Here is a 27,423-nt window from a genome sequence, read left to right on the forward strand (position 1 = left end):
TGATCTGGCTGAAGTAGGACTTCTGCTCTGGGTGTGCTACTTTGCCCTAGAGCTGAAAGGCACAACGTGCAGGCTTCTTTCCAAAGGGCGAGTTGGGCCCCACAGCATCTTGCTTCCAGCTCTTTGGGAAGCTAAGAAACAACTCGCTCTGCACAGTGCTCTTACAGCCTACCGGGAACATCTCTCCCAAAGGCCTGTGAAACGCAGTTTCTTTGCAGGCCTGATCTGGCTGAAGTAGGACTTCTGCTCTGGGTGTGCTACTTTGCCCTAGAGCTGAAAGGCACAACGTGCAGGCTTCTTTCCAAAGGGCGAGTTGGGCCCCACAGCATCTTGCTTCCAGCTCTTTGGGAAGCTAAGAAACAACTCGCTCTGCACAGTGCTCTTACAGCCTACCGGGAACATCTCTTCCAAAGGCCTGTGAAACGCAGTTTCTTTGCAGGCCTGATCTGGGTGAAGTAGGACTTCTGCTCTGGGTGTGCTACTTTGCCCTAGAGCTGAAAGGCACAACGTGCAGGCTTCTTTCCAAAGGGCGAGTTGGGCCCCACAGCTCTTGCTTCCAGCTCTTTGGGAAGCTAAGAAACAACTCGCTCTGCACAGTGCTCTTACAGCCTACCGGGAACATCTCTTCCAAAGGCCTGTGAAACGCAGTTTCTTTGCAGGCCTGATCTGGCTGAAGTAGGACTTCTGCTCTGGGTGTGCTACTTTGCCCTAGAGCTGAAAGGCACAACGTGCAGGCTTCTTTCCAAAGGGCGAGTTGGGCCCCACAGCATCTTGCTTCCAGCTCTTTGGGAAGCTAAGAAACAACTCGCTCTGCACAGTGCTCTTACAGCCTACCGGGAACATCTCTTCCAAAGGCCTGTGAAACGCAGTTTCTTTGCAGGCCTGATCTGGCTGAAGTAGGACTTCTGCTCTGGGTGTGCTACTTTGCCCTAGAGCTGAAAGGCACAACGTGCAGGCTTCTTTCCAAAGGGCGAGTTGGGCCCCACAGCATCTTGCTTCCAGCTCTTTGGGAAGCTAAGAAACAACTCGCTCTGCACAGTGCTCTTACAGCCTACCGGGAACATCTCTTCCAAAGGCCTGTGAAACGCAGTTTCTTTGCAGGCCTGATCTGGCTGAAGTAGGACTTCTGCTCTGGGTGTGCTACTTTGCCCTAGAGCTGAAAGGCACAACGTGCAGGCTTCTTTCCAAAGGGCGAGTTGGGCCCCACAGCATCTTGCTTCCAGCTCTTTGGGAAGCTAAGAAACAACTCGCTCTGCACAGTGCTCTTACAGCCTACCGGGAACATCTCTTCAAAAGGCCTGTGAAACGCAGTTTCTTTGCAGGCCTGATCTGGCTGAAGTAGGACTTCTGCTCTGGGTGTGCTACTTTGCCCTAGAGCTGAAAGGCACAACGTGCAGGCTTCTTTCCAAAGGGCGAGTTGGGCCCCACAGCTCTTGCTTCCAGCTCTTTGGGAAGCTAAGAAACAACTCGCTCTGCACAGTGCTCTTACAGCCTACCGGGAACATCTCTTCCAAAGGCCTGTGAAACGCAGTTTCTTTGCAGGCCTGATCTGGCTGAAGTAGGACTTCTGCTCTGGGTGTGCTACTTTGCCCTAGAGCTGAAAGGCACAACGTGCAGGCTTCTTTCCAAAGGGCGAGTTGGGCCCCACAGCATCTTGCTTCCAGCTCTTTGGGAAGCTAAGAAACAACTCGCTCTGCACAGTGCTCTTACAGCCTACCGGGAACATCTCTTCCAAAGGCCTGTGAAACGCAGTTTCTTTGCAGGCCTGATCTGGCTGAAGTAGCACTTCTGCTCTGGGTGTGCTACTTTGCCCTAGAGCTGAAAGGCACAACGTGCAGGCTTCTTTCCAAAGGGCGAGTTGGGCCCCACAGCATCTTGCTTCCAGCTCTTTGGGAAGCTAAGAAACAACTCGCTCTGCACAGTGCTCTTACAGCCTACCGGGAACATCTCTTCCAAAGGCCTGTGAAACGCAGTTTCTTTGCAGGCCTGATCTGGCTGAAGTAGGACTTCTGCTCTGGGTGTGCTACTTTGCCCTAGAGCTGAAAGGCACAACGTGCAGGCTGCTTTCCAAAGGGCGAGTTGGGCCCCACAGCATCTTGCTTCCAGCTCTTTGGGAAGCTAAGAAACAACTCGCTCTGCACAGTGCTCCTACAGCCTACCGGGAACATCTCTTCCAAAGGCCTGTGAAACGCAGTTTCTTTGCAGGCCTGATCTGGCCGAAGTAGGACTTCCGCTCTGGGTGTGCTACTTTGCCCTAGAGCTGAAAGGCACAACGTGCAGGCTTCTTTCCAAAGGGCGAGTTGGGCCCCACAGCATCTTGCTTCCAGCTCTTTGGGAAGCTAAGAAACAACTCGCTCTGCACAGTGCTCTTACAGCCTACCGGGAACATCTCTTCCAAAGGCCTGTGAAACGCAGTTTCTTTGCAGGCCTGATCTGGCTGAAGTAGGACTTCTGCTCTGGGTGTGCTACTTTGCCCTCGAGCTGAAAGGCACAACGTGCAGGCTTCTTTCAAAGGGCGAGTTGGGCCCCACAGCATCTTGCTTCCAGCTCTTTGGGAAGCTAAGAAACATCTCGCTCTGCACAGTGCTCTTACAGCCTACCGGGAACATCTCTTCCAAAGGCCTGTGAAACGCAGTTTCTTTGCAGGCCTGATCTGGCTGAAGTAGGACTTCTGCTCTGGGTGTGCTACTTTGCCCTAGAGCTGAAAGGCACAACGTGCAGGCTTCTTTCCAAAGGGCGAGTTGGGCCCCACAGCATCTTGCTTCCAGCTCTTTGGGAAGCTAAGAAACAACTCGCTCTGCACAGTGCTCTTACAGCCTACCGGGAACATCTCTTCCAAAGGCCTGTGAAACGCAGTTTCTTTGCAGGCCTGATCTGGCTGAAGTAGGACTTCTGCTCTGGGTGTGCTACTTTGCCCTAGAGCTGAAAGGCACAACGTGCAGGCTTCTTTCCAAAGGGCGAGTTGGGCCCCACAGCATCTTGCTTCCAGCTCTTTGGGAAGCTAAGAAACAACTCGCTCTGCACAGTGCTCTTACAGCCTACCGGGAACATCTCTTCCAAAGGCCTGTGAAACGCAGTTTCTTTGCAGGCCTGATCTGGCTGAAGTAGGACTTCTGCTCTGGGTGTGCTACTTTGCCCTAGAGCTGAAAGGCACAACGTGCAGGCTTCTTTCCAAAGGGCGAGTTGGGCCCCACAGCATCTTGCTTCCAGCTCTTTGGGAAGCTAAGAAACAACTCGCTCTGCACAGTGCTCTTACAGCCTACCGGGAACATCTCTTCCAAAGGCCTGTGAAACGCAGTTTCTTTGCAGGCCTGATCTGGCTGAAGTAGGACTTCTGCTCTGGGTGTGCTACTTTGCCCTAGAGCTGAAAGGCACAACGTGCAGGCTTCTTTCCAAAGGGCGAGTTGGGCCCCACAGCATCTTGCTTCCAGCTCTTTGGGAAGCTAAGAAACAACTCGCTCTGCACAGTGCTCTTACAGCCTAGTGGGAACATCTCTTCCAAAGGCCTGTGAAACGCAGTTTCTTTGCAGGCCTGATCTGGCTGAAGTAGGACTTCTGCTCTGGGTGTGCTACTTTGCCCTAGAGCTGAAAGGCACAACGTGCAGGCTTCTTTCCAAAGGGCGAGTTGGGCCCCACAGCATCTTGCTTCCAGCTCTTTGGGAATCTAAGAAACAACTCGCTCTGCACAGTGCTCCTACAGCCTACCGGGAACATCTCTTCCAAAGGCCTGTGAAACGCAGTTTCTTTGCAGGCCTGATCTGGCTGAAGTAGGACTTCTGCTCTGGGTGTGCTACTTTGCCCTGGGCTGAAAGGCACAACGTGCAGGCTTATTTCCAAAGGGCGAGTTGGGCCCCACAGCATCTTGCTTCCAGCTCTTTGGGAAGCTAAGAAACAACTCGCTCTGCACAGTGCTCTTACAGCCTACCGGGAACATCTCTTCCAAAGGCCTGTGAAACGCAGTTTCTTTGCAGGCCTGATCTGGCTGAAGTAGGACTTCTGCTCTGGGTGTGCTACTTTGCCCTAGAGCTGAAAGGCACAACGTGCAGGCTTCTTTCCAAAGGGCGAGATGGGCCCCCACAGCATCTTGCTTCCAGCTCTTTGGGAAGCTAAGAAACAACTCGCTCTGCACAGTGCTCTTACAGCCTACGGGGAACATCTCTTCCAAAGGCCTGTGAAACACAGTTTCTTTGCAGGCCTGATCTGGCTGAAGTAGGACTTCTGCTCTGGGTGTGCTACTTTGCCCTAGAGCTGAAAGGCACAACGTGCAGGCTTCTTTCCAAAGGGCGAGTTGGGCCCCACAGCATCTTGCTTCCAGCTCTTTGGGAAGCTAAGAAACAACTCGCTCTGCACAGTGCTCTTACAGCCTAGTTGGAACATCTCTTCCAAAGGCCAGTGAAACGCAGTTTCTTTGCAGGCCTGATCTGGCTGAAGTAGGACTTCTGCTCTGGGTGTGCTACTTTGCCCTAGAGCTGAAAGGCACAACGTGCAGGCTTCTTTCCAAAGGGCGAGTTGGGCCCCACAGCATCTTGCTTCCAGCTCTTTGGGAAGCTAAGAAACAACTCGCTCTGCACAGTGCTCTTACAGCCTACCGGGAACATCTCTTCCAAAGGCCTGTGAAACGCAGTTTCTTTGCAGGCCTGATCTGGCTGAAGTAGGACTTCTGCTCTGGGTGTGCTACTTTGCCCTAGAGCTGAAAGGCACAACGTGCAGGCTTCTTTCCAAAGGGCGAGTTGGGCCCCACAGCATCTTGCTTCCAGCTCTTTGGGAAGCTAAGAAACAACTCGCTCTGCACAGTGCTCTTACAGCCTACCGGGAACATCTCTTCCAAAGGCCTGTGAAACGCAGTTTCTTTGCAGGCCTGATCTGGCTGAAGTAGGACTTCTGCTCTGGGTGTGCTACTTTGCCCTAGAGCTGAAAGGCACAACGTGCAGGCTTCTTTCCAAAGGGCGAGTTGGGCCCCACAGCATCTTGCTTCCAGCTCTTTGGGAAGCTAAGAAACAACTCGCTCTGCACAGTGCTCTTACAGCCTACCGGGAACATCTCTTCCAAAGGCCTGTGAAACGCAGTTTCTTTGCAGGCCTGATCTGGCTGAAGTAGGACTTCTGCTCTGGGTGTGCTACTTTGCCCTAGAGCTGAAAGGCACAACGTGCAGGCTTCTTTCCAAAGGGCGAGTTGGGCCCCACAGCATCTTGCTTCCAGCTCTTTGGGAAGCTAAGAAACAACTCGCTCTGCACAGTGCTCTTACAGCCTACCGGGAACATCTCTTCCAAAGGCCTGTGAAACGCAGTTTCTTTGCAGGCCTGATCTGGCTGAAGTAGGACTTCTGCTCTGGGTGTGCTACTTTGCCCTAGAGCTGAAAGGCACAACGTGCAGGCTTCTTTCCAAAGGGCGAGTTGGGCCCCACAGCTCTTGCTTCCAGCTCTTTGGGAAGCTAAGAAACAACTCGCTCTGCACAGTGCTCTTACAGCCTACCGGGAACATCTCTTCCAAAGGCCTGTGAAACGCAGTTTCTTTGCAGGCCTGATCTGGCTGAAGTAGGACTTCTGCTCTGGGTGTGCTACTTTGCCCTAGAGCTGAAAGGCACAACGTGCAGGCTTCTTTCCAAAGGGCGAGTTGGGCCCCACAGCATCTTGCTTCCAGCTCTTTGGGAAGCTAAGAAACAACTCGCTCTGCACAGTGCTCTTACAGCCTACCGGGAACATCTCTTCCAAAGGCCTGTGAAACGCAGTTTCTTTGCAGGCCTGATATGGCTGAAGTAGCACTTCTGCTCTGGGTGTGCTACTTTGCCCTAGAGCTGAAAGGCACAACGTGCAGGCTTCTTTCCAAAGGGCGAGTTGGGCCCCACAGCATCTTGCTTCCAGCTCTTTGGGAAGCTAAGAAACAACTCGCTCTGCACAGTGCTCTTACAGCCTACCGGGAACATCTCTTCCAAAGGCCTGTGAAACGCAGTTTCTTTGCAGGCCTGATCTGGCTGAAGTAGGACTTCTGCTCTGGGTGTGCTACTTTGCCCTAGAGCTGAAAGGCACAACGTGCAGGCTTCTTTCCAAAGGGCGAGTTGGGCCCCACAGCATCTTGCTTCCAGCTCTTTGGGAAGCTAAGAAACAACTCGCTCTGCACAGTGCTCTTACAGCCTACCGGGAACATCTCTTCCAAAGGCCTGTGAAACGCAGTTTCTTTGCAGGCCTGATCAGGCTGAAGTAGGACTTCTGCTCTGGGTGTGCTACTTTGCCCTAGAGCTGAAAGGCACAACGTGCAGGCTGCTTTCCAAAGGGCGAGTTGGGCCCCACAGCATCTTGCTTCCAGCTCTTTGGGAAGCTAAGAAACAACTCGCTCTGCACAGTGCTCTTAAAGCCTACCGGGAACATCTCTTCCAAAGGCCTGTGAAACGCAGTTTCTTTGCAGGCCTGATCTGGCTGAAGTAGGACTTCTGCTCTGGGTGTGCTACTTTGCCCTAGAGCTGAAAGGCACAACGTGCAGGCTTCTTTCCAAAGGGCGAGATGGGCCCCCACAGCATCTTGCTTCCAGCTCTTTGGGAAGCTAAGAAACAACTCGCTCTGCACAGTGCTCTTACAGCCTAGTGGGAACATCTCTTCCAAAGGCCTGTGAAACGCAGTTTCTTTGCAGGCCTGATCTGGCTGAAGTAGGACTTCTGCTCTGGGTGTGCTACTTTGCCCTAGAGCTGAAAGGCACAACGTGCAGGCTTCTTTCCAAAGGGCGAGTTGGGCCCCACAGCATCTTGCTTCCAGCTCTTTGGGAAGCTAAGAAACAACTCGCTCTGCACAGTGCTCTTACAGCCTAGTGGGAACATCTCTTCCAAAGGCCTGTGAAACGCAGTTTCTTTGCAGGCCTGATCTGGCTGAAGTAGGACTTCTGCTCTGGGTGTGCTACTTTGCCCTAGAGCTGAAAGGCACAACGTGCAGGCTTCTTTCCAAAGGGCGAGTTGGGCCCCACAGCATCTTGCTTCCAGCTCTTTGGGAAGCTAAGAAACAACTCGCTCTGCACAGTGCTCTTACAGCCTACCGGGAACATCTCTTCCAAAGGCCTGTGAAACGCAGTTTCTTTGCAGGCCTGATCTGGCTGAAGTAGGACTTCTGCTCTGGGTGTGCTACTTTGCCCTAGAGCTGAAAGGCACAACGTGCAGGCTTCTTTCCAAAGGGCGAGTTGGGCCCCACAGCATCTTGCTTCCAGCTCTTTGGGAAGCTAAGAAACAACTCGCTCTGCACAGTGCTCTTACAGCCTTGTGGGAGAATCTCTTCCAAAGGCCTGTGAAACGCAGTTTCTTTGCAGGCCTGATCTGGCTGAAGTAGGACTTCTGCTCTGGGTGTGCTACTTTGCCCTAGAGCTGAAAGGCACAACGTGCAGGCTTCTTTCCAAAGGGCGAGTTGGGCCCCACAGCATCTTGCTTCCAGCTCTTTGGGAAGCTAAGAAACAACTCGCTCTGCACAGTGCTCTTACAGCCTACCGGGAACATCTCTTCCAAAGGCCTGTGAAACGCAGTTTCTTTGCAGGCCTGATCTGGCTGAAGTAGGACTTCTGCTCTGGGTGTGCTACTTTGCCCTAGAGCTGAAAGGCACAACGTGCAGGCTTCTTTCCAAAGGGCGAGTTGGGCCCCACAGCATCTTGCTTCCAGCTCTTTGGGAAGCTAAGAAACAACTCGCTCTGCACAGTGCTCTTACAGCCTACCGGGAACATCTCTTCCAAAGGCCTGTGAAACGCAGTTTCTTTGCAGGCCTGATCTGGCTGAAGTAGGACTTCTGCTCTGGGTGTGCTACTTTGCCCTAGAGCTGAAAGGCACAACGTGCAGGCTTCTTTCCAAAGGGCGAGTTGGGCCCCACAGCATCTTGCTTCCAGCTCTTTGGGAAGCTAAGAAACAACTCGCTCTGCACAGTGCTCTTACAGCCTTGTGGGAGAATCTCTTCCAAAGGCCTGTGAAACGCAGTTTCTTTGCAGGCCTGATCTGGCTGAAGTAGGACTTCTGCTCTGGGTGTGCTACTTTGCCCTAGAGCTGAAAGGCACAACATGCAGGCTTCTTTCCAAAGGGCGAGTTGGGCCCCACAGCATCTTGCTTCCAGCTCTTTGGGAAGCTAAGAAACAACTCGCTCTGCACAGTGCTCTTACAGCCTACCGGGAACATCTCTTCCAAAGGCCTGTGAAACGCAGTTTCTTTGCAGGCCTGATCTGGCTGAAGTAGGACTTCTGCTCTGGGTGTGCTACTTTGCCCTAGAGCTGAAAGGCACAACATGCAGGCTTCTTTCCAAAGGGCGAGTTGGGCCCCACAGCATCTTGCTTCCAGCTCTTTGGGAAGCTAAGAAACAACTCGCTCTGCACAGTGCTCTTACAGCCTACCGGGAACATCTCTTCCAAAGGCCTGTGAAACGCAGTTTCTTTGCAGGCCTGATCTGGCTGAAGTAGGACTTCTGCTCTGGGTGTGCTACTTTGCCCTAGAGCTGAAAGGCACAACGTGTAGGCTTCTTTCCAAAGGGCGAGTTGGGCCCCACAGCATCTTGCTTCCAGCTCTTTGGGAAGCTAAGAAACAACTCGCTCTGCACAGTGCTCTTACAGCCTACCGGGAACATCTCTTCCAAAGGCCTGTGAAACGCAGTTTCTTTGCAGGCCTGATCTGGCTGAAGTAGGACTTCTGCTCTGGGTGTGCTACTTTGCCCTAGAGCTGAAAGGCACAACGTGCAGGCTTCTTTCCAAAGGGCGAGTTGGGCCCCACAGCATCTTGCTTCCAGCTCTTTGGGAAGCTAAGAAACAACTCGCTCTGCACAGTGCTCTTACAGCCTTGTGGGAGAATCTCTTCCAAAGGCCTGTGAAACGCAGTTTCTTTGCAGGCCTGATCTGGCTGAAGTAGGACTTCTGCTCTGGGTGTGCTACTTTGCCCTAGAGCTGAAAGGCACAACGTGCAGGCTTCTTTCCAAAGGGCGAGTTGGGCCCCACAGCATCTTGCTTCCAGCTCTTTGGGAAGCTAAGAAACAACTCGCTCTGCACAGTGCTCTTACAGCCTACCGGGAACATCTCTTCCAAAGGCCTGTGAAACGCAGTTTCTTTGCAGGCCTGATCTGGCTGAAGTAGGACTTCTGCTCTGGGTGTGCTACTTTGCCCTAGAGCTGAAAGGCACAACGTGCAGGCTTCTTTCCAAAGGGCGAGTTGGGCCCCACAGCATCTTGCTTCCAGCTCTTTGGGAAGCTAAGAAACAACTCGCTCTGCACAGTGCTCTTACAGCCTACCGGGAACATCTCTTCCAAAGGCCTGTGAAACGCAGTTTCTTTGCAGGCCTGATCTGGCTGAAGTAGGACTTCTGCTCTGGGTGTGCTACTTTGCCCTGGAGCTGAAAGTCACAATGTGCAGGCTTCTTTCCAAAGGGCGAGTTGGGCCCCACAGCATCTTGCTTCCAGCTCTTTGGGAAGCTAAGAAACAACTCGCTCTGCACAGTGCTCTTACAGCCTAGTTGGAACATCTCTTCCAAAGGCCTGTGAAACGCAGTTTCTTTGCAGGCCTGATCTGGCTGAAGTAGGACTTCTGCTCTGGGTGTGCTACTTTGCCCTAGAGCTGAAAGGCACAACGTGCAGGCTTCTTTCCAAAGGGCGAGTTGGGCCCCACAGCATCTTGCTTCCAGCTCTTTGGGAAGCTAAGAAACAACTCGCTCTGCACAGTGCTCTTACAGCCTTGTGGGAGAATCTCTTCCAACGGCCTGTGAAACGCAGTTTCTTTGCAGGCCTGATCTGGCTGAAGTAGGACTTCTGCTCTGGGTGTGCTACTTTGCCCTAGAGCTGAAAGGCACAACGTGCAGGCTTCTTTCCAAAGGGCGAGTTGGGCCCCACAGCATCTTGCTTCCAGCTCTTTGGGAAGCTAAGAAACAACTCGCTCTGCACAGTGCTCTTACAGCCTACCGGGAACATCTCTTCCAAAGGCCTGTGAAACGCAGTTTCTTTGCAGGCCTGATCTGGCTGAAGTAGGACTTCTGCTCTGGGTGTGCTACTTTGCCCTAGAGCTGAAAGGCACAACGTGCAGGCTTCTTTCCAAAGGGCGAGTTGGGCCCCACAGCATCTTGCTTCCAGCTCTTTGGGAAGCTAAGAAACAACTCGCTCTGCACAGTGCTCCTACAGCCTACCGGGAACATCTCTTCCAAAGGCCTGTGAAACGCAGTTTCTTTGCAGGCCTGATCTGGCTGAAGTAGGACTTCTGCTCTGGGTGTGCTACTTTGCCCTAGAGCTGAAAGGCACAACGTGCAGGCTGCTTTCCAAAGGGCGAGTTGGGCCCCACAGCATCTTGCTTCCAGCTCTTTGGGAAGCTAAGAAACAACTCGCTCTGCACAGTGCTCTTACAGCCTACCGGGAACATCTCTTCCAAAGGCCTGTGAAACGCAGTTTCTTTGCAGGCCTGATCTGGCTGAAGTAGGACTTCTGCTCTGGGTGTGCTACTTTGCCCTAGAGCTGAAAGGCACAACGTGCAGGCTTCTTTCCAAAGGGCGAGATGGGCCCCCACAGCATCTTGCTTCCAGCTCTTTGGGAAGCTAAGAAACAACTCGCTCTGCACAGTGCTCTTACAGCCTAGTGGGAACATCTCTTCCAAAGGCCAGTGAAACGCAGTTTCTTTGCAGGCCTGATCTGGCTGAAGTAGGACTTCTGCTCTGGGTGTGCTACTTTGCCCTAGAGCTGAAAGGCACAACGTGCAGGCTTCTTTCCAAAGGGCGAGTTGGGCCCCACAGCATCTTGCTTCCAGCTCTTTGGGAAGCTAAGAAACAACTCGCTCTGCACAGTGCTCTTACAGCCTACCGGGAACATCTCTTCCAAAGGCCTGTGAAACGCAGTTTCTTTGCAGGCCTGATCTGGCTGAAGTAGCACTTCTGCTCAGGGTGTGCTACTTTGCCCTAGAGCTGAAAGGCACAACGTGCAGGCTTCTTTCCAAAGGGCGAGTTGGGCCCCACAGCATCTTGCTTCCAGCTCTTTGGGAAGCTAAGAAACAACTCGCTCTGCACAGTGCTCTTACAGCCTACCGGGAACATCTCTTCCAAAGGCCTGTGAAACGCAGTTTCTTTGCAGGCCTGATCTGGCTGAAGTAGGACTTCTGCTCTGGGTGTGCTACTTTGCCCTAGAGCTGAAAGGCACAACGTGCAGGCTTCTTTCCAAAGGGCGAGTTGGGCCCCACAGCATCTTGCTTCCAGCTCTTTGGGAAGCTAAGAAACAACTCGCTCTGCACAGTGCTCTTACAGCCTACCGGGAACATGTCTTCCAAAGGCCTGTGAAACGCAGTTTCTTTGCAGGCCTGATCTGGCTGAAGTAGCACTTCTGCTCTGGGTGTGCTACTTTGCCCTAGAGCTGAAAGGCACAACGTGCAGGCTTCTTTCCAAAGGGCGAGTTGGGCCCCACAGCATCTTGCTTCCAGCTCTTTGGGAAGCTAAGAAACAACTCGCTCTGCACAGTGCTCTTACAGCCTACCGGGAACATCTCTTCCAAAGGCCTGTGAAACGCAGTTTCTTTGCAGGCCTGATCTGGCTGAAGTAGGACTTCTGCTCTGGGTGTGCTACTTTGCCCTAGAGCTGAAAGGCACAACGTGCAGGCTTCTTTCAAAAGGGCGAGTTGGGCCCCACAGCATCTGGCTTCCAGCTCTTTGGGAAGCTAAGAAACAACTCGCTCTGCACAGTGCTCTTACAGCCTAGTGGGAACATCTCTTCCAAAGGCCTGTGAAACGCAGTTTCTTTGCAGGCCTGATCTGGCTGAAGTGGGACTTCTGCTCTGGGTGTGCTACTTTGCCCTAGAGCTGAAAGGCACAACGTGCAGGCTTCTTTCCAAAGGGCGAGTTGGGCCCCACAGCATCTTGCTTCCAGCTCTTTGGGAAGCTAAGAAACAACTCGCTCTGCACAGTGCTCTTACAGCCTACCGGGAACATCTCTTCCAAAGGCCTGTGAAACGCAGTTTCTTTGCAGGCCTGATCTGGCTGAAGTAGGACTTCTGCTCTGGGTGTGCTACTTTGCCCTAGAGCTGAAAGGCACAACGTGCAGGCTGCTTTCCAAAGGGCGAGTTGGGCCCCACAGCATCTTGCTTCCAGCTCTTTGGGAAGCTAAGAAACAACTCGCTCTGCACAGTGCTCTTACAGCCTACCGGGAACATCTCTTCCAAAGGCCTGTGAAACGCAGTTTCTTTGCAGGCCTGATCTGGCTGAAGTAGGACTTCTGCTCTGGGTGTGCTACTTTACCCTGGAGCTGAAAGTCACAATGTGCAGGCTTCTTTCCAAAGGGCGAGTTGGGCCCCACAGCATCTTGCTTCCAGCTCTTTGGGAAGCTAAGAAACAACTCGCTCTGCACAGTGCTCTTACAGCCTAGTTGGAACATCTCTTCCAAAGGCCAGTGAAACGCAGTTTCTTTGCAGGCCTGATCTGGCTGAAGTAGGACTTCTGCTCTGGGTGTGCTACTTTGCCCTAGAGCTGAAAGGCACAACCTGCAGGCTTCTTTCCAAAGGGCGAGTTGGGCCCCACAGCATCTTGCTTCCAGCTCTTTGGGAAGCTAAGAAACAACTCGCTCTGCACAGTGCTCTTACAGCCTACCGGGAACATCTCTTCCAAAGGCCTGTGAAACGCAGTTTCTTTGCAGGCCTGATCTGGCTGAAGTAGGACTTCTGCTCTGGGTGTGCTACTTTGCCCTAGAGCTGAAAGGCACAACGTGCAGGCTTCTTTCCAAAGGGCGAGTTGGGCCCCACAGCATCTTGCTTCCAGCTCTTTGGGAAGCTAAGAAACAACTCGCTCTGCACAGTGCTCTTACAGCCTACCGGGAACATCTCTTCCAAAGGCCTGTGAAACGCAGTTTCTTTGCAGGCCTGATCTGGCTGAAGTAGGACTTCTGCTCTGGGTGTGCTACTTTGCCCTAGAGCTGAAAGGCACAACGTGCAGGCTTCTTTCCAAAGGGCGAGTTGGACCCCACAGCATCTGGCTTCCAGCTCTTTGGGAAGCTAAGAAACAACTCGCTCTGCACAGTGCTCTTACAGCCTACCGGGAACATCTCTTCCAAAGGCCTGTGAAACGCAGTTTCTTTGCAGGCCTGATCTGGCTGAAGTAGGACTTCTGCTCTGGGTGTGCTACTTTGCCCTAGAGCTGAAAGGCACAACGTGCAGGCTTCTTTCCTAAGGGCGAGTTGCGCCCCACAGCATCTTGCTTCCAGCTCTTTGGGAAGCTAAGAAACAACTCGCTCTGCACAGTGCTCTTAGAGCCTAGTGGGAACATCTCTTCCAAAGGCCTGTGAAACGCAGTTTCTTTGCAGGCCTGATCTGGCTGAAGTAGGACTTCTGCTCTGGGTGTGCTACTTTGCCCTAGAGCTGAAAGGCACAACGTGCAGGCTTCTTTCCAAAGGGCGAGTTGGGCCCCACAGCATCTTGCTTCCAGCTCTTTGGGAAGCTAAGAAACAACTCGCTCTGCACAGTGCTCTTACAGCCTACCGGGAACATCTCTTCCAAAGGCCTGTGAAACGCAGTTTCTTTGCAGGCCTGATCTGGCTGAAGTAGGACTTCTGCTCTGGGTGTGCTACTTTGCCCTAGAGCTGAAAGGCACAACGTGCAGGCTTCTTTCCAAAGGGCGAGTTGGGCCCCACAGCATCTTGCTTCCAGCTCTTTGGGAAGCTAAGAAACAACTCGCTCTGCACAGTGCTCCTACAGCCTACCGGGAACATCTCTTCCAAAGGCCTGTGAAACGCAGTTTCTTTGCAGGCCTGATCTGGCTGAAGTAGGACTTCTGCTCTGGGTGTGCTACTTTGCCCTAGAGCTGAAAGGCACAACGTGCAGGCTGCTTTCCAAAGGGCGAGTTGGGCCCCACAGCATCTTGCTTCCAGCTCTTTGGGAAGCTAAGAAACAACTCGCTCTGCACAGTGCTCTTACAGCCTACCGGGAACATCTCTTCCAAAGGCCTGTGAAACGCAGTTTCTTTGCAGGCCTGATCTGGCTGAAGTAGGACTTCTGCTCTGGGTGTGCTACTTTGCCCTAGAGCTGAAAGGCACAATGTGCAGGCTTCTTTCCAAAGGGCGAGTTGGGCCCCACAGCATCTTGCTTCCAGCTCTTTGGGAAGCTAAGAAACAACTCGCTCTGCACAGTGCTCTTACAGCCTACCGGGAACATCTCTTCCAAAGGCCTGTGAAACGCAGTTTCTTTGCAGGCCTGATCTGGCTGAAGTAGGACTTCTGCTCTGGGTGTGCTACTTTGCCCTAGAGCTGAAAGGCACAACGTGCAGGCTTCTTTCCAAAGGGCGAGTTGGGCCCCACAGCATCTTGCTTCCAGCTCTTTGGGAAGCTAAGAAACAACTCGCTCTGCACAGTGCTCTTACAGCCTTGTGGGAGAATCTCTTCCAAAGGCCTGTGAAACGCAGTTTCTTTGCAGGCCTGATCTGGCTGAAGTAGGACTTCTGCTCTGGGTGTGCTACTTTGCCCTAGAGCTGAAAGGCACAACGTGCAGGCTTCTTTCCAAAGGGCGAGTTGGGCCCCACAGCATCTTGCTTCCAGCTCTTTGGGAAGCTAAGAAACAACTCGCTCTGCACAGTGCTCTTACAGCCTAGTTGGAACAACTCTTCCAAAGGCCAGTGAAACGCAGTTTCTTTGCAGGCCTGATCTGGCTGAAGTAGGACTTCTGCTCTGGGTGTGCTACTTTGCCCTAGAGCTGAAAGGCACAACGTGCAGGCTTCTTTCCAAAGGGCGAGTTGGGCCCCACAGCATCTGGCTTCCAGCTCTTTGGGAAGCTAAGAAACAACTCGCTCTGCACAGTGCTCTTACAGCCTACCGGGAACATCTCTTCCAAAGGCCTGTGAAACGCAGTTTCTTTGCAGGCCTGATCTGGCTGAAGTAGGACTTCTGCTCTGGGTGTGCTACTTTGCCCTAGAGCTGAAAGGCACAACGTGCAGGCTTCTTTCCTAAGGGCGAGTTGGGCCCCACAGCATCTTGCTTCCAGCTCTTTGGGAAGCTAAGAAACAACTCGCTCTGCACAGTGCTCTTACAGCCTAGTGGGAACATCTCTTCCAAAGGCCTGTGAAACGCAGTTTCTTTGCAGGCCTGATCTGGCTGAAGTAGGACTTCTGCTCTGGGTGTGCTACTTTGCCCTAGAGCTGAAAGGCACAACGTGCAGGCTTCTTTCCAAAGGGCGAGTTGGGCCCCACAGCATCTTGCTTCCAGCTCTTTGGGAAGCTAAGAAACAACTCGCTCTGCACAGTGCTCTTACAGCCTACCGGGAACATCTCTTCCAAAGGCCTGTGAAACGCAGTTTCTTTGCAGGCCTGATCTGGCTGAAGTAGGACTTCTGCTCTGGGTGTGCTACTTTGCCCTAGAGCTGAAAGGCACAACGTGCAGGCTTCTTTCCAAAGGGCGAGTTGGGCCCCACAGCATCTTGCTTCCAGCTCTTTGGGAAGCTAAGAAACAACTCGCTCTGCACAGTGCTCTTACAGCCTACCGGGAACATCTCTTCCAAAGGCCTGTGAAACGCAGTTTCTTTGCAGGCCTGATCTGGCTGAAGTAGGACTTCTGCTCTGGGTGTGCTACTTTGCCCTAGAGCTGAAAGGCACAACGTGCAGGCTGCTTTCCAAAGGGCGAGTTGGGCCCCACAGCATCTTGCTTCCAGCTCTTTGGGAAGCTAAGAAACAACTCGCTCTGCACAGTGCTCTTACAGCCTAGTTGGAACATCTCTTCCAAAGGCCAGTGAAACGCAGTTTCTTTGCAGGCCCGATCTGGCTGAAGTAGGACTTCTGCTCTGGGTGTGCTACTTTGCCCTAGAGCTGAAAGGCACAACGTGCAGGCTTCTTTCCAAAGGGCGAGTTGGGCCCCACAGCATCTTGCTTCCAGCTCTTTGGGAAGCTAAGAAACAACTCGCTCTGCACAGTGCTCTTACAGCCTGCCGGGAACATCTCTTCCAAAGGCCTGTGAAACGCAGTTTCTTTGCAGGCCTGATCTGGCTGAAGTAGGACTTCTGCTCTGGGTGTGCTACTTTGCCCTGGAGCTGAAAGTCACAATGTGCAGGCTTCTTTCCAAAGGGCGAGTTGGGCCCCACAGCATCTTGCTTCCAGCTCTTTGGGAAGCTAAGAAACAACTCGCTCTGCACAGTGCTCTTACAGCCTAGTTGGAACATCTCTTCCAAAGGCCAGTGAAACGCAGTTTCTTTGCAGGCCTGATCTGGCTGAAGTAGGACTTCTGCTCTGGGTGTGCTACTTTGCCCTAGAGCTGAAAGGCACAACCTGCAGGCTTCTTTCCAAAGGGCGAGTTGGGCCCCACAGCATCTTGCTTCCAGCTCTTTGGGAAGCTAAGAAACAACTCGCTCTGCACAGTGCTCTTACAGCCTACCGGGAACATCTCTTCCAAAGGCCTGTGAAACGCAGTTTCTTTGCAGGCCTGATCTGGCTGAAGTAGGACTTCTGCTCTGGGTGTGCTACTTTGCCCTAGAGCTGAAAGGCACAACGTGCAGGCTTCTTTCCAAAGGGCGAGTTGGGCCCCACAGCATCTTGCTTCCAGCTCTTTGGGAAGCTAAGAAACAACTCGCTCTGCACAGTGCTCTTACAGCCTACCGGGAACATCTCTTCCAAAGGCCTGTGAAACGCAGTTTCTTTGCAGGCCTGATCTGGCTGAAGTAGGACTTCTGCTCTGGGTGTGCTACTTTGCCCTAGAGCTGAAAGGCACAACGTGCAGGCTTCTTTCCAAAGGGCGAGTTGGACCCCACAGCATCTGGCTTCCAGCTCTTTGGGAAGCTAAGAAACAACTCGCTCTGCACAGTGCTCTTACAGCCTACCGGGAACATCTCTTCCAAAGGCCTGTGAAACGCAGTTTCTTTGCAGGCCTGATCTGGCTGAAGTAGGACTTCTGCTCTGGGTGTGCTACTTTGCCCTAGAGCTGAAAGGCACAACGTGCAGGCTTCTTTCCTAAGGGCGAGTTGCGCCCCACAGCATCTTGCTTCCAGGTCTTTGGGAAGCTAAGAAACAACTCGCTCTGCACAGTGCTCTTAGAGCCTAGTGGGAACATCTCTTCCAAAGGCCTGTGAAACGCAGTTTCTTTGCAGGCCTGATCTGGCTGAAGTAGGACTTCTGCTCTGGGTGTGCTACTTTGCCCTAGAGCTGAAAGGCACAACGTGCAGGCTTCTTTCCAAAGGGCGAGTTGGGCCCCACAGCATCTTGCTTCCAGCTCTTTGGGAAGCTAAGAAACAACTCGCTCTGCACAGTGCTCTTACAGCCTACCGGGAACATCTCTTCCAAAGGCCTGTGAAACGCAGTTTCTTTGCAGGCCTGATCTGGCTGAAGTAGGACTTCTGCTCTGGGTGTGCTACTTTGCCCTAGAGCTGAAAGGCACAACGTGCAGGCTTCTTTCCAAAGGGCGAGTTGGGCCCCACAGCATCTTGCTTCCAGCTCTTTGGGAAGCTAAGAAACAACTCGCTCTGCACAGTGCTCTTACAGCCTACCGGGAACATCTCTTCCAAAGGCCTGTGAAACGCAGTTTCTTTGCAGGCCTGATCTGGCTGAAGTAGGACTTCTGCTCTGGGTGTGCTACTTTGCCCTAGAGCTGAAAGGCACAACGTGCAGGCTGCTTTCCAAAGGGCGAGTTGGGCCCCACAGCATCTTGCTTCCAGCTCTTTGGGAAGCTAAGAAACAACTCGCTCTGCACAGTGCTCTTACAGCCTACCGGGAACATCTCTTCCAAAGGCCTGTGAAACGCAGTTTCTTTGCAGGCCTGATCTGGCTGAAGTAGGACTTCTGCTCTGGGTGTGCTACTTTGCCCTAGAGCTGAAAGGCACAACGTGCAGGCTTCTTTCCAAAGGGCGAGTTGGGCCCCACAGCATCTTGCTTCCAGCTCTTTGGGAAGCTAAGAAACAACTCGCTCTGCACAGTGCTCTTACAGCCTACCGGGAACATCTCTTCCAAAGGCCTGTGAAACGCAGTTTCTTTGCAGGCCTGATCTGGCTGAAGTAGGACTTCTGCTCTGGGTGTGCTACTTTGCCCTAGAGCTGAAAGGCACAACGTGCAGGCTTCTTTCCAAAGGGCGAGTTGGACCCCACAGCATCTGGCTTCCAGCTCTTTGGGAAGCTAAGAAACAACTCGCTCTGCACAGTGCTCTTACAGCCTACCGGGAACATCTCTTCCAAAGGCCTGTGAAACGCAGTTTCTTTGCAGGCCTGATCTGGCTGAAGTAGGACTTCTGCTCTGGGTGTGCTACATTGCCCTAGAGCTGAAAGGCACAACGTGCAGGCTTCTTTCCAAAGGGCGAGTTGGGCCCCACAGCATCTTGCTTCCAGGTCTTTGGGAAGCTAAGAAACAACTCGCTCTGCACAGCGCTCTTAGAGCCTAGAGGGAACATCTCTTCCAAAGGCCTGTGAAACGCAGTTTCTTTGCAGGCCTGATCTGGCTGAAGTAGGACTTCTGCTCTGGGTGTGCTACATTGCCCTAGAGCTGAAAGGCACAACGTGCAGGCTTCTTTCCAAAGGGCGAGTTGGGCCCCACAGCATCTTGCTTCCAGCTCTTTGGGAAGCTAAGAAACAACTCGCTCTGCACAGTGCTCTTACAGCCTACCGGGAACATCTCTTCCAAAGGCCTGTGAAACGCAGTTTCTTTGCAGGCCTGATCTGGCTGAAGTAGGACTTCTGCTCTGGGTGTGCTACATTGCCCTAGAGCTGAAAGGCACAACGTGCAGGCTTCTTTCCAAAGGGCGAGTTGGGCCCCACAGCATCTGGCTTCCAGCTCTTTGGGAAGCTAAGAAACAACTCGCTCTGCACAGTGCTCTTACAGCCTACCGGGAACATCTCTTCCAAAGGCCTGTGAAACGCAGTTTCTTTGCAGGCCTGATCTGGCTGAAGTAGGACTTCTGCTCTGGGTGTGCTACTTTGCCCTAGAGCTGAAAGGCACAACGTGCAGGCTGCTTTCCAAAGGGCGATTTGGGCCCCACAGCATCTTGCTTCCAGCTCTTTGGGAAGCTAAGAAACAACTCGCTCTGCACAGTGCTCTTACAGCCTACCGGGAACATCTCTTCCAAAGGCCTGTGAAACGCAGTTTCTTTGCAGGCCTGATCTGGCTGAAGTAGGACTTCTGCTCTGGGTGTGCTACTTTGCCCTAGAGCTGAAAGGCACAACGTGCAGGCTTCTTTCCAAAGGGCGAGTTGGGCCCCACAGCATCTTGCTTCCAGCTCTTTGGGAAGCTAAGAAACAACTCGCTCTGCACAGTGCTCTTACAGCCTACCGGGAACATCTCTTCCAAAGGCCTGTGAAACGCAGTTTCTTTGCAGGCCTGATCTGGCTGAAGTAGGACTTCTGCTCTGGGTGTGCTACTTTGCCCTAGAGCTGAAAGGCACAATGTGCAGGCTTCTTTCCAAAGGGCGAGTTGGGCCCCACAGCATCTTGCTTCCAGCTCTTTGGGAAGCTAAGAAACAACTCGCTCTGCACAGTGCTCTTACAGCCTACCGGGAACATCTCTTCCAAAGGCCTGTGAAACGCAGTTTCTTTGCAGGCCTGATCTGGCTGAAGTAGGACTTCTGCTCTGGGTGTGCTACTTTGCCCTAGAGCTGAAAGGCACAACGTGCAGGCTTCTTTCCAAAGGGCGAGTTGGGCCCCACAGCATCTTGCTTCCAGCTCTTTGGGAAGCTAAGAAACAACTCGCTCTGCACAGTGCTCTTACAGCCTTGTGGGAGAATCTCTTCCAAAGGCCTGTGAAACGCAGTTTCTTTGCAGGCCTGATCTGGCTGAAGTAGGACTTCTGCTCTGGGTGTGCTACTTTGCCCTAGAGCTGAAAGGCACAACGTGCAGGCTTCTTTCCAAAGGGCGAGTTGGGCCCCACAGCATCTTGCTTCCAGCTCTTTGGGAAGCTAAGAAACAACTCGCTCTGCACAGTGCTCTTACAGCCTACCGGGAACATCTCTTCCAAAGGCCTGTGAAACGCAGTTTCTTTGCAGGCCTGATCTGGCTGAAGTAGGACTTCTGCTCTGGGTGTGCTACTTTGCCCTAGAGCTGAAAGGCACAACGTGCAGGCTTCTTTCCAAAGGGCGAGTTGGGCCCCACAGCATCTGGCTTCCAGCTCTTTGGGAAGCTAAGAAACAACTCGCTCTGCACAGTGCTCTTACAGCCTACCGGGAACATCTCTTCCAAAGGCCTGTGAAACGCAGTTTCTTTGCAGGCCTGATCTGGCTGAAGTAGGACTTCTGCTCTGGGTGTGCTACTTTGCCCTAGAGCTGAAAGGCACAACGTGCAGGCTTCTTTCCTAAGGGCGAGTTGGGCCCCACAGCATCTTGCTTCCAGCTCTTTGGGAAGCTAAGAAACAACTCGCTCTGCACAGTGCTCTTACAGCCTAGTGGGAACATCTCTTCCAAAGGCCTGTGAAACGCAGTTTCTTTGCAGGCCTGATCTGGCTGAAGTAGGACTTCTGCTCTGGGTGTGCTACTTTGCCCTAGAGCTGAAAGGCACAACGTGCAGGCTTCTTTCCAAAGGGCGAGTTGGGCCCCACAGCATCTTGCTTCCAGCTCTTTGGGAAGCTAAGAAACAACTCGCTCTGCACAGTGCTCTTACAGCCTTGTGGGAGAATCTCTTCCAAAGGCCTGTGAAACGCAGTTTCTTTGCAGGCCTGATCTGGCTGAAGTAGGACTTCTGCTCTGGGTGTGCTACTTTGCCCTAGAGCTGAAAGGCACAACGTGCAGGCTTCTTTCCAAAGGGCGAGTTGGGCCCCACAGCATCTTGCTTCCAGCTCTTTGGGAAGCTAAGAAACAACTCGCTCTGCACAGTGCTCTTACAGCCTACCGGGAACATGTCTTCCAAAGGCCTGTGAAACGCAGTTTCTTTGCAGGCCTGATCTGGCTGAAGTAGGACTTCTGCTCTGGGTGTGCTACTTTGCCCTAGAGCTGAAAGGCACAACGTGCAGGCTTCTTTCCTAAGGGCGAGTTGGGCCCCACAGCATCTTGCTTCCAGCTCTTTGGGAAGCTAAGAAACAACTCGCTCTGCACAGTGCTCTTACAGCCTAGTGGGAACATCTCTTCCAAAGGCCTGTGAAACGCAGTTTCTTTGCAGGCCTGATCTGGCTGAAGTAGGACTTCTGCTCTGGGTGTGCTACTTTGCCCTAGAGCTGAAAGGCACAACGTGCAGGCTTCTTTCCAAAGGGCGAGTTGGGCCCCACAGCATCTTGCTTCCAGCTCTTTGGGAAGCTAAGAAACAACTCGCTCTGCACAGTGCTCTTACAGCCTACCGGGAACATCTCTTCCAAAGGCCTGTGAAACGCAGTTTCTTTGCAGGCCTGATCTGGCTGAAGTAGGACTTCTGCTCTGGGTGTGCTACTTTGCCCTAGAGCTGAAAGGCACAACGTGCAGGCTTCTTTCCAAAGGGCGAGTTGGGCCCCACAGCATCTTGCTTCCAGCTCTTTGGGAAGCTAAGAAACAACTCGCTCTGCACAGTGCTCTTACAGCCTACCGGGAACATCTCTTCCAAAGGCCTGTGAAACGCAGTTTCTTTGCAGGCCTGATCTGGCTGAAGTAGGACTTCTGCTCTGGGTGTGCTACTTTGCCCTAGAGCTGAAAGGCACAACGTGCAGGCTGCTTTCCAAAGGGCGAGTTGGGCCCCACAGCATCTTGCTTCCAGCTCTTTGGGAAGCTAAGAAACAACTCGCTCTGCACAGTGCTCTTACAGCCTAGTTGGAACATCTCTTCCAAAGGCCAGTGAAACGCAGTTTCTTTGCAGGCCCGATCTGGCTGAAGTAGGACTTCTGCTCTGGGTGTGCTACTTTGCCCTAGAGCTGAAAGGCACAACGTGCAGGCTTCTTTCCAAAGGGCGAGTTGGGCCCCACAGCATCTTGCTTCCAGCTCTTTGGGAAGCTAAGAAACAACTCGCTCTGCACAGTTCTCTTACAGCCTACCGGGAACATCTCTTCCAAAGGCCTGTGAAACGCAGTTTCTTTGCAGGCCTGATCTGGCTGAAGTAGGACTTCTGCTCTGGGTGTGCTACTTTGCCCTAGAGCTGAAAGGCACAACGTGCAGGCTTCTTTCCAAAGGGCGAGTTGGACCCCACAGCATCTGGCTTCCAGCTCTTTGGGAAGCTAAGAAACAACTCGCTCTGCACAGTGCTCTTACAGCCTACCGGGAACATCTCTTCCAAAGGCCTGTGAAACGCAGTTTCTTTGCAGGCCTGATCTGGCTGAAGTAGGACTTCTGCTCTGGGTGTGCTACTTTGCCCTAGAGCTGAAAGGCACAACGTGCAGGCTTCTTTCCTAAGGGCGAGTTGCGCCCCACAGCATCTTGCTTCCAGCTCTTTGGGAAGCTAAGAAACAACTCGCTCTGCACAGTGCTCTTAGAGCCTAGTGGGAACATCTCTTCCAAAGGCCTGTGAAACGCAGTTTCTTTGCAGGCCTGATCTGGCTGAAGTAGGACTTCTGCTCTGGGTGTGCTACTTTGCCCTAGAGCTGAAAGGCACAACGTGCAGGCTTCTTTCCAAAGGGCGAGTTGGGCCCCACAGCATCTTGCTTCCAGCTCTTTGGGAAGCTAAGAAACAACTCGCTCTGCACAGTGCTCTTACAGCCTACCGGGAACATCTCTTCCAAAGGCCTGTGAAACGCAGTTTCTTTGCAGGCCTGATCTGGCTGAAGTAGGACTTCTGCTCTGGGTGTGCTACTTTGCCCTAGAGCTGAAAGGCACAACGTGCAGGCTTCTTTCCAAAGGGCGAGTTGGGCCCCACAGCATCTTGCTTCCAGCTCTTTGGGAAGCTAAGAAACAACTCGCTCTGCACAGTGCTCTTACAGCCTACCGGGAACATCTCTTCCAAAGGCCTGTGAAACGCAGTTTCTTTGCAGGCCTGATCTGGCTGAAGTAGGACTTCTGCTCTGGGTGTGCTACTTTGCCCTAGAGCTGAAAGGCACAACGTGCAGGCTTCTTTCCAAAGGGCGAGATGGGCCCCCACAGCATCTTGCTTCCAGCTCTTTGGGAAGCTAAGAAACAACTCGCTCTGCACAGTGCTCTTACAGCCTACCGGGAACATCTCTTCCAAAGGCCTGTGAAACGCAGTTTCTTTGCAGGCCTGATCTGGCTGAAGTAGGACTTCTGCTCTGGGTGTGCTACTTTGCCCTAGAGCTGAAAGGCACAACGTGCAGGCTTCTTTCCAAAGGGCGAGATGGGCCCCACAGCATCTTGTTTCCAGCTCTTTGGGAAGCTAAGAAACAACTCGCTCTGCACAGTGCTCTTACAGCCTACCAGGAACATCTCTTCCAAAGGCCTGTGAAACGCAGTTTCTTTGCAGGCCTGATCTGGCTGAAGTAGGACTTCTGCTCTGGGTGTGCTACTTTGCCCTAGAGCTGAAAGGCACAACGTGCAGGCTTCTTTCCAAAGGGCGAGTTGGGCCCCACAGCATCTTGCTTCCAGCTCTTTGGGAAGCTAAGAAACAACTCGCTCTGCACAGTGCTCTTACAGCCTACCGGGAACATCTCTTCCAAAGGCCTGTGAAACGCAGTTTCTTTGCAGGCCTGATCTGGCTGAAGTAGGACTTCTGCTCTGGGTGTGCTACTTTGCCCTAGAGCTGAAAGGCACAACGTGCAGGCTTCTTTCCAAAGGGCGAGTTGGGCCCGACAGCTCTTGCTTCCAGCTCTTTGGGAAGCTAAGAAACAACTCGCTCTGCACAGTGCTCTTACAGCCTACCGGGAACATCTCTTCCAAAGGCCTGTGAAACGCAGTTTCTTTGCAGGCCTGATCTGGCTGAAGTAGGACTTCTGCTCTGGGTGTGCTACTTTGCCCTAGAGCTGAAAGGCACAACGTGCAGGCTTCTTTCCAAAGGGCGAGTTGGGCCCCACAGCATCTTGCTTCCAGCTCTTTGGGAAGCTAAGAAACAACTCGCTCTGCACAGTGCTCTTACAGCCTACCGGGAACATGTCTTCCAAAGGCCTGTGAAACGCAGTTTCTTTGCAGGCCTGATCTGGCTGAAGTAGGACTTCTGCTCTGGGTGTGCTACTTTGCCCTAGAGCTGAAAGGCACAACGTGCAGGCTTCTTTCCAAAGGGCGAGTTGGGCCCCACAGCATCTTGCTTCCAGCTCTTTGGGAAGCTAAGAAACAACTCGCTCTGCACAGTGATCTTACAGCCTAGTGGGAGAATCTCTTCCAAAGGCCTGTGAAACGCAGTTTCTTTGCAGGCCTGATCTGGCTGAAGTAGGACTTCTGTTCTGGGTGTGCTACTTTGCCCTAGAGCTGAAAGGCACAACGTGCAGGCTTCTTTCCAAAGGGCGAGTTGGGCCCCACAGCATCTTGCTTCCAGCTCTTTGGGAAGCTAAGAAACAACACGCTCTGCACAGTGCTCTTACAGCCTAGTGGGAGAATCTCTTCCAAAGGCCTGTGAAACGCACTTTCTTTGCAGGCCTGATCTGGCTGAAGTAGGACTTCTGCTCTGGGTGTGCTACTTTGCCCTAGAGCTGAAAGGCACAACGTGCAGGCTTCTTTCCAAAGGGCGAGTTGGGCCCCACAGCATCTTGCTTCCAGCTCTTTGGGAAGCTAAGAAACAACTCGCTCTGCACAGTGCTCTTACAGCCTACCGGGAACATCTCTTCCAAAGGCCTGTGAAACGCAGTTTCTTTGCAGGCCTGATCTGGCTGAAGTAGGACTTCTGCTCTGGGTGTGCTACTTTGCCCTAGAGCTGAAAGGCACAACGTGCAGGCTTCTTTCCAAAGGGCGAGTTGGGCCCCACAGCATCTTGCTTCCAGCTCTTTGGGAAGCTAAGAAACAACTCGCTCTGCACAGTTCTCTTACAGCCTAGTGGGAACATCTCTTCCAAAGGACTGTGAAACGCAGTTTCTTTGCAGGCCTGATCTGGCTGAAGTAGGACTTCTGCTCTGGGTGTGCTACTTTGCCCTAGAGCTGAAAGGCACAACGTGCAGGCTTCTTTCCAAAGGGCGAGTTGGGCCCCACAGCATCTTGCTTCCAGCTCTTTGGGAAGCTAAGAAACAACTCGCTCTGCACAGTGCTCTTACAGCCTACCGGGAACATCTCTTCCAAAGGCCTGTGAAACGCAGTTTCTTTGCAGGCCTGTTCTGGCTGAAGTAGGACTTCTGCTCTGGGTGTGCTACTTTGCCCTAGAGCTGAAAGGCACAACGTGCAGGCTGCTTTCCAAAGGGCGAGTTGGGCCCCACAGCATCTTGCTTCCAGCTCTTTGGGAAGCTAAGAAACAACTCGCTCTGCACAGTGCTCTTACAGCCTACCGGGAACATCTCTTCCAAAGGCCTGTGAAACGCAGTTTCTTTGCAGGCCTGATCTGGCTGAAGTAGGACTTCTGCTCTGGGTGTGCTACTTTGCCCTAGAGCTGAAAGGCACAACGTGCAGGCTTCTTTCCAAAGGGCGAGATGGGCCCCCACAGCATCTTGCTTCCAGCTCTTTGGGAAGCTAAGAAACAACTCGCTCTGCACAGTGCTCTTACAGCCTAGTGGGAACATCTCTTCCAAAGGCCTGTGAAACGCAGTTTCTTTGCAGGCCTGATCTGGCTGAAGTAGGACTTCTGCTCTGGGTGTGCTACTTTGCCCTAGAGCTGAAAGGCACAACGTGCAGGCTTCTTTCCAAAGGGCGAGTTGGGCCCCACAGCATCTTGCTTCCAGCTCTTTGGGAAGCTAAGAAACAACTCGCTCTGCACAGTGCTCTTACAGCCTAGTGGGAACATCTCTTCCAAAGGCCTGTGAAACGCAGTTTCTTTGCAGGCCTGATCTGGCTGAAGTAGGACTTCTGCTCTGGGTGTGCTACTTTGCCCTAGAGCTGAAAGGCACAACGTGCAGGCTTCTTTCCAAAGGGCGAGTTGGGCCCCACAGCATCTTGCTTCCAGCTCTTTGGGAAGCTAAGAAACAACTCGCTCTGCACAGTGCTCTTACAGCCTACCGGGAACATCTCTTCCAAAGGCCTGTGAAACGCAGTTTCTTTGCAGGCCTGATCTGGCTGAAGTAGGACTTCTGCTCTGGGTGTGCTACTTTGCCCTAGAGCTGAAAGGCACAACGTGCAGGCTTCTTTCCAAAGGGCGAGTTGGGCCCCACAGCATCTTGCTTCCAGCTCTTTGGGAAGCTAAGAAACAACTCGCTCTGCACAGTGCTCTTACAGCCTACCGGGAACATCTCTTCCAAAGGCCTGTGAAACGCAGTTTCTTTGCAGGCCTGATCTGGCTGAAGTAGGACTTCTGCTCTGGGTGTGCTACTTTGCCCTAGAGCTGAAAGGCACAACGTGCAGGCTTCTTTCCAAAGGGCGAGATGGGCCCCCACAGCATCTTGCTTCCAGCTCTTTGGGAAGCTAAGAAACAACTCGCTCTGCACAGTGCTCTTACAGCCTACCGGGAACATCTCTTCCAAAGGCCTGTGAAACGCAGTTTCTTTGCAGGCCTGATCTGGCTGAAGTAGGACTTCTGCTCTGGGTGTGCTACTTTGCCCTAGAGCTGAAAGGCACAACGTGCAGGCTTCTTTCCAAAGGGCGAGATGGGCCCCACAGCATCTTGTTTCCAGCTCTTTGGGAAGCTAAGAAACAACTCGCTCTGCACAGTGCTCTTACAGCCTACCAGGAACATCTCTTCCAAAGGCCTGTGAAACGCAGTTTCTTTGCAGGCCTGATCTGGCTGAAGTAGGACTTCTGCTCTGGGTGTGCTACTTTGCCCTAGAGCTGAAAGGCACAACGTGCAGGCTTCTTTCCAAAGGGCGAGTTGGGCCCCACAGCATCTTGCTTCCAGCTCTTTGGGAAGCTAAGAAACAACTCGCTCTGCACAGTGCTCTTACAGCCTACCGGGAACATCTCTTCCAAAGGCCTGTGAAACGCAGTTTCTTTGCAGGCCTGATCTGGCTGAAGTAGGACTTCTGCTCTGGGTGTGCTACTTTGCCCTAGAGCTGAAAGGCACAACGTGCAGGCTTCTTTCCAAAGGGCGAGTTGGGCCCGACAGCTCTTGCTTCCAGCTCTTTGGGAAGCTAAGAAACAACTCGCTCTGCACAGTGCTCTTACAGCCTACCGGGAACATCTCTTCCAAAGGCCTGTGAAACGCAGTTTCTTTGCAGGCCTGATCTGGCTGAAGTAGGACTTCTGCTCTGGGTGTGCTACTTTGCCCTAGAGCTGAAAGGCACAACGTGCAGGCTTCTTTCCAAAGGGCGAGTTGGGCCCCACAGCATCTTGCTTCCAGCTCTTTGGGAAGCTAAGAAACAACTCGCTCTGCACAGTGCTCTTACAGCCTACCGGGAACATGTCTTCCAAAGGCCTGTGAAACGCAGTTTCTTTGCAGGCCTGATCTGGCTGAAGTAGGACTTCTGCTCTGGGTGTGCTACTTTGCCCTAGAGCTGAAAGGCACAACGTGCAGGCTTCTTTCCAAAGGGCGAGTTGGGCCCCACAGCATCTTGCTTCCAGCTCTTTGGGAAGCTAAGAAACAACTCGCTCTGCACAGTGATCTTACAGCCTAGTGGGAGAATCTCTTCCAAAGGCCTGTGAAACGCAGTTTCTTTGCAGGCCTGATCTGGCTGAAGTAGGAC

This window comes from Equus caballus, chromosome 17 (assembly GCF_041296265.1).
Source record: "Equus caballus isolate H_3958 breed thoroughbred chromosome 17, TB-T2T, whole genome shotgun sequence".
Lineage (NCBI taxonomy): Eukaryota > Metazoa > Chordata > Mammalia > Perissodactyla > Equidae > Equus > Equus caballus.